Here is a 7555-nt window from a genome sequence, read left to right as displayed (position 1 = left end):
CTGTAAAGATTTTGATATATGAGATCTATGTAGGTTTATGGCGCTATGATAGACGTGAGCTTTGACGTCAGCTGCAACCCTGAGGGCCGCTGGTTGACCTTTTGGTTTGGCTGTCACCCAGACATGTTTGTATATGCAGCCTCAGTGCTCCAGGAAATAGCAGGGGTTTTGTCATGGGAAATGTCCCTTGAATCAACTTCTATCACCGTGTTACTTTGGACGTCCAGTCCCTTCTCTCCTGGCCTTTAGGTATTCAAATCTGTCTGTCAGGGACCAGACTTACCCTGGGTTTGACCAAGAGCTTTGATATCATTACCTCAGCTCATGTAGGAGTTTGTAGGAGACAATCAGTGCTTTTGCATTCCACTCGCAGTTCGCCCCACACAGAGAGGGGTTTTGTTTTGACGATGAGCACAAATGTATCTGAGCTGTGTATCGAAAACTAGTACCTTCTGCAGACTTTTTGAGATAACATACCGCCGGCGCCCTCCAGAAAAAATTGATATTCAAACTTTGATATAATCAGTGAGGATTTACTGCGTCACACCTGAGAATGTTCGCTTGCATAGAAGAAAGACAAGTCGCTCAAATTTTCAACAAAACACTATATAGATGCACCTTAACAATGTTGCCCCAAAATGGCCTCCAAACTTCTTTCCATGTTCATGTTTTTGTTTTTTGCTCCAGGTGCAGGAGGAGCACGCCAAGAACACCAGGCAACAGGGCCACACCTGGGATGTGGTCATGCAAAGTGGTGGATGGAATGCAACTGAGGTGACTGATTCACCCTGGAATTTACCTCAAAAGGCATAAAGAGGAGTCAGCATTAAAGTCAACAAGGCATTAGCATCGGTCTCACCATCTATTGTATTTCTCACAGGGAACTCTTTTTTTTGTTTTCATTTCCACCAAATGACTATGTCTGTGCATTCCTGTGTTCCTGGAGAAAGTGATGAAATCAGTGGCACTCCTGTCCCTCCACCTGGTTACCTCTGTTTATATGTTGCCCTGAGAACGCGGTTACTAAGCATCCAGACAAAACATGCTTTGTGTTCCCAAGCATGCCAGTAAGTGGACAAAACAAAATGTCCCTCTCAGACAAAACAGCACACATTATACATATCAACTAATTTGCATGTTTCTCTCACAAATGCCTCTGCCTCTTGTTTTCCAAAGCTATTTCCTGTGATGTCATATGTTCGACAGATCTACTTCCTCCCATGCGCTAATTTATTCAGGGGGTTCTGTGGCTCAGGTGTGCCATCTTTACGTGTGGATTTTGAGGCCTCGTTCCCTATCAGTATTGATAGTTTCCAGGATACGCTGCCTGTCTTGTTGGCTTGCGTAATCCTTCTTTCTAAGAGAAGCTGTAGTAAAATTTAATGACTCTTCCCTCAGATAACTGTGAGAACACACCACTGAAAGGTCAACGGCACAGTTGTGTAATCACTCCATCAACTTTCAGTGCCCGGGAGCCAAGTTTTACATCCCTGTGGCATGCAAACTTGCAAAATATCCATCACTATGAGCACCTTTTTCTCCCCTCTTCTCTAATTGATGTCTTTGATGGATCATTTTTTCCTTTGCATGCTCTCGGCACAAGACCAGTGCGTCCCACACCCTCAACGGTTTACTGCTAATCCCTGTTATTATCTCAGCAAATACTTTTTTTTTTTTTTTTTCACATGACCGAATAGAGAGAAATGCTGTCGGTCTTCATTTCTGGAATACCCTTTCTTGCTTATCATTGTTTCGGTTTTGTCTCTTTGCTTTTCCGATAAGCCAGGTTCCCTGTTGTTACCTGTGAAACAAATATAGACGTAGTTGTAAACAGAAACTGATATAAATCGCTACCCCATATATCACACGTTGGTCTAACAGTTTATTTGTAGTGTTTCGGAATAGCATCTTTGCTTCATGGTCTGTTTGTTTTTCTGCTGTGCTTCCTGCTGTGGTTTACGACTATTTTAGTTTAGAGCCGAGGGAAGACAACGCTTTTCATTTAAAGGTTAAGCTGTGAAATCAAAGGAAGAAGTTCTACAATGCAACATATTATTCTTTAAGCATTTTTATGATGTGTTACATGAGTTCAAGTTAGTTTGATTCCCATTGGACGGTTTTCCAGAAGATTGTCATTAGCAAGAGTCTTACATTAACTTTTAGTGATTTTATTTGAATTAACCAACCTTTTTAAATCGTGAAAAGATGACAACTGTCCAATTTTTATTTTAATTGGATGTGTAAGTTTTAATTTATAGAGAATTTTCTCTAACCCACATTATCACTTTTATGCATACAGACCCAAATGTGTACACACCCTTCATCTGGTGTGTGATTAAATATTATTTACAAAAATGTAGCAACTTTTTGTGGCTATTTATAATTTTCTGTTATATTTGACCACTCTTCTTATCAGATTTGAAAAAACGAATTTAAATTTGCTGTGGAGGGGGCACAGTTGTAAGGTCTGTTGCCTTACAAAAAATAACGACGGCCATCTCTCCGAAAATAATTAATAAGGACAAATATCGGATGTGCCTTGGTAACACGCTGTTGCCATCTTGTTACAGATCTCTGACAAACAATGCGTCTATATAGAGATTAAAGGGCTTCTAAACCAATCAGAGGCAAGCTGGGAAATCAGCCCCGAAAAGAGACATCAGTGAAAAACAACACAAATTCCTCAGTAAGTCTTTTAGGGTTTAGTCTCTGTAGTAAGAGTTTATCTCTGTTGCCCCTTCTTTTAAGAGCCAGCAAAACTTCTATGTCTTGAAATTTCAAGGTGTAAATATGACGGCCGGCTGTCATGAAGTTTCTGTTAACACATTTCTAGCATCTCTCAGGCTTTGGCCAGTTTGGTTTTCATCTGACGTGTGAAACATGGGTATGCTTGGATATATACTAACAGGACAATTATTCCAAACATATATTTATGGTCAGGAACGAAAAAGAAGGCTTATGTTAAGCGTCTGGATTGGCCCTGACCTCAATACTAATAAAAATTTATATGGTTAAACGATTAGCCTGAGCCTGGAAACCTACAAATTTGTGGAGCGGTCATGAAATCCTGAAAGAATTATACCTGAACAGAAGCTCGGTGGCTGTAAGATTATGAGACAAATTAGAGAGTATCCACAAAAAAAATAAATAAATAAATAAATAAATCAAACTTACACACACAACTCATATTTTCAACAATTATCAAAATTGCATGTTGTACAGGAAAAACATGTGTATTTTCTCCTGTGTGAATTGGTAAAAGTTTTATGCATTTAACTGTCTCTTTATACCAGTGAAAAATGGGATAGGCTCTGCTTATGTTGTATTGTTCTGACTGAAGCTCTCCCAGTTAAAATTTACTGTCTAGATGTTTTTTTTTTACATAACAAAGAGCAAATAAAGAATTGATTAGCCATAAAACATTGCATGTTTGACTAGAATATTTATGTATCTGTTACTATCTTTAAAAATGAAAAGGATGTTACATAAATTTTTTTATAGATGACAAGAGATAAAGATGATCTGCACATCATTCCCAAAGTCCATCTGGCACTTATCACCTTCCGACATCATTTCCTTGACTAAAACGGCCGAGTTGAGGAGTCTGGTCCCTGAAGTATGCCTGCGCTTACTGTAAATGGCATTACGTGCTTATCACACATCACTCTCCATTAAGTCGTGTCAGTAGTGGGGATGCTGCAGATTTAGGGGAGTTTTTCTCATGTCCACGACTTCCACTAATGGACTTCTGAGACTCTTCAGAAGTGATAAGAGGCAGAGTCAAAGGTTAAGGTACATTTCAGCAGTGATCGAATGGGTCACGGTGACTTCCTGGTAAATATCTCATATTTCTCTGCAGTAGATGGCAGATGAGTCTGTCAGACAGTCAGAACAGAGGTCAGAGTGAAGCTGTGGGAAACGTGCTGTGCTGCATGATCCTCTGCGAACTGCTGAAGCTCAAATCACCCTGCTTTATCTAGGGCAAATATTTTGTAGCCAATTTATCATACTTTATAATTATTACATAAAAATGTCCTCCACTATAATTTGGGCTTTGTGGGAGTCGTTTTCTGCGGCGGCAGCAGATATATGGTGTTTAGCAGCTGGAAAATGTAATTATGCGATCATCAGCTACTTCTGGTTAAACGAGATGGGTATTTTTCCATGACTTCTGCCACAAGGTGAAGCCCAAAGCAAAGCGGTATGCGAGGCAATTCTCAAGAAGTGCAAGTCGAGTATTTCAAGGCATGGCTGCCTTATACGGGCATCATTCAAAGTTGATTGTCCAGTTTGACAACGTGCAAGATTCCTGCTCAGTTTCTGTTTACCGGGTTGTTTTATTTTAGGAAGGTGGCTGGATTAGACCGTCTCAAAGGATGGGTGGTGCTAACACCCTTCGTGCCATTACAATAAACTGACAACTGCTCTGTCAGTTGGGAATATTTGTCACTGACTTGAGAGATTCCTTTTAGTCCTTACGGAAAATGTTCCCACCTTGCCTTCCCAACCCTAAGTCTGTCATTATTTCTTCTGGCTAAGACATATTTTTACCCTCTGGAATATTTTTTTCCAATCTTTTTAATTGACAAAAGTAAACAAAAAATGAATTTGGCTTTGTTGATTACTCACACAGACACAAATGGGCCTATATTAACACACACCACATATCTGACACCAACAATAACTTGCACTTATTTATCATATATGAGAGTAACTATAATCCACAGACATCATTTTAAGTTGAACAACAACACAACGTCACACGCAAAGAGATCTTGTTATACCTGTATTAGATAATCATAGATGCCACGTATTGCTCTAAGCCCAACAAACCCATATACGGTCCCAGCTGACACAAGCGCTTAAACTCCGCCTGTTAACGAGAAGGATTTATTTTCCTAAGTGCAACCAGGTTTCGGCTTTGATGTTTCCACAGCAATCCTCCGAATGGATTTTACACAAATACTTGAGGTTTTACAGCTACTAACCACACCTGATGAGATTTGCTGAAGTTTCAATCAAGATGTAGATTTAAAAGTGTGAGGCAATTTTTTTAATGTGTTTTGACAAGGATTTTATTGTTTATAGTGCACATTAATTGAGTCTAAGCTCGAAAAGTTAAAAATGTACATTTTAAGCTTAATTTATTACTAATAAATCAGGCATAATAACAGCTACAATAGTACTGACACTGAAAAAAAACTTTATTCAATGTCTTCACTTTACGCAGGTACAAAAAGTTTGCAATTAGATCTAATAACTGTGGGGCTTTCCCAGATTTATTTTATTATTTGTTTTCAAGTGGAAATTACTTTTAACACCCTTTTAGCCTAACTGGTTTTAATTATAAACTTTATATAACTTCTAAATAAAAAAGTAGCTAAAATGTTTCAGAAACTATGCCATGTTATATTTATATGTAAAACACTTATTTAGATACACAAAAACAAAAGAAGACAAACACTTAAAGCTTGCTGTTGTTAAATTAATACATTTTGGCTCAAGTGTGCATAAAACGTACTTATTCAAATTAGGGACGTTTTTTTGCCAATTAAAGTTCTGCTCATGACTATGAGCCCAATTCAATAAAAAATGGTTTCTTGCACTGTGATAATCTAAATTAAGTAGAAAAGTTTCAAATAACGAAACTGTCTTGAAGCAACCAGTTAACAATAACCAAGAAAAACTGACAGTGTTGTCTTTTTGCTAGCTTCCTGACAGCTCATCTCTCTTCAGCGCTGCCTTTGGCTTAACAGGCATGTGGCAGCGGATTCCTCCCTCCTGGCCCTGCGTCAGTCGGGGGATTCCTTGAGATCTTGCGTCTGGGTGCAGCATTCTTGCTGTCCCCTGCGCACGGCCATCGCAACGCTCACAAAACCCAACAATTAGACGGCTGCAGCCACAGACAGAGTTGTTTCCTGTCCTCCAGCTGGAGTGAGGGGTGTGAGAAACACGCTCGCCAAGATCAGAGTTATGGGCACAGAGGCGAAGGGTAGCGCAGAACCAAATATCCCCCGTCCCACAGTGACAAGGGTCCCCTCTTCATCAGACTCTTTACTCAAAAGAGGAGGGGGGCAGGGACAATGGACCAATTCAGAATCTGTTAACAAGAGAGGCCCTTTCTGTAGCAAACAGTAAGCTATGAATGAAGATAAAGATGTGTGGGCTGTGTGATTAAACATGCGTCTTCTGTTTAAACAGGATGAGATGAAACAGGTGGAAAGAATATTAACCCTGAAACCACATGTAAACCTTTGAAACTGATTAGGAAGATTATGCTAAAACCCAACAGATGGCAGTAATCCTTGTCTCTTTTTTTTTTTGGTTGTTTTTTTGGTGAGTTTGGAGGGGGGGAGGGGGGTGTGAATTAGAAAAGGGCCTGTCAGAGGCAGGCAGCCCATCAAAGTGCAGGCACACCCTCAGCATAGCCATGGATGTTGGGCTGGAGGGCGGTTAAAGCAGTCTGAATTACTGCCAGAATCTTTTCAGCCTTGGGAAAAAAGCAGCGGACCACTGGAAGTTGGACTCTTTCCAGGACATCATTTAAAAAGAGATCATTTAATGTTTACACTCTATACTTCTTGCTTGAATTTTGCTTAAAGCAAAAGAAAAAAACAAAAATCAAAAAAAGAGATCCCAATAATCAAACTACACATCAGCTATTTTTTTTTTTTTTGAAGACTTTGCAGGGAGAGAATAAAAAAGTGATTCCAAATAATGTACATTTAATTGATTGCTGTAAACTGCAAATGAAGCTTCCTTTTGTTTAGTTATCAGAGCAACAGAGAAATCTTCACCAGGCAAGTAGAAAATTAAATCCACGTAAAAAGACAGATTTATAATTATTAATAATAATATATATCAGAGCACACACCTTTTCACTAATAACTAGCAATCTCATTTTGTTGCTTCTTGAAGTTTTTACAACCTTTGCTGGAACATCATTAGTTCAGTTCTTTTATTTAGCTCCTGTTCACAACAAACTTTCAATCTTCACTTCTGTCTCCTGTTGTTTTCATTCGTCTCTCTTTAGTCACCACACTTGCTTTGAATTTACCGTTTAATCTCTCCTACATAAACATGAACTCTTCCAGGCTTCTGCTCTTACTTGTTTGCTCATCACTTCATCGTGTGCAAGCTACTGATTGAAAATCTCATTTTTAAAGTTTATGAAAGTTTATTTGTAGGGTTGCTTAACACAAATCTAAATATTCCCCGCAAGCAACTGCAGCACCTACTGGACTTAGATGGAGGTTGCTACAATTTGAACTTTTAGTTTTTCACCAAAAATGAAGAAAAATGTGCTTTCAAAAATGTGGAACTTTGTCTTTGCACATAAAAACACAGGGTGAAGCTTGCGTTTCAATGGAAAGCGTAACATATGCATTAACAAAGGGGTCAACCACAATTGCCTGACCTTTGACTCGAACCTCCTCCTCTCATGTCGCTCTTCATTAAACATCTGAATGTGCAACACAGTTTTGCAGACAAAAGAAGAAAGAAATTTAGACAAATGAGAGCGGATACAAGCATCGCAAGCTTCTGATTACACTAA

Source organism: Poecilia formosa, unplaced genomic scaffold (assembly GCF_000485575.1).
Source record: "Poecilia formosa unplaced genomic scaffold, Poecilia_formosa-5.1.2 Scaffold94, whole genome shotgun sequence".
Taxonomy (NCBI): Eukaryota; Metazoa; Chordata; class Actinopteri; order Cyprinodontiformes; family Poeciliidae; genus Poecilia; species Poecilia formosa.
The sequence above is the reverse complement of the archived record's forward strand: the minus strand, read 5'-3'. Positions refer to the sequence as shown.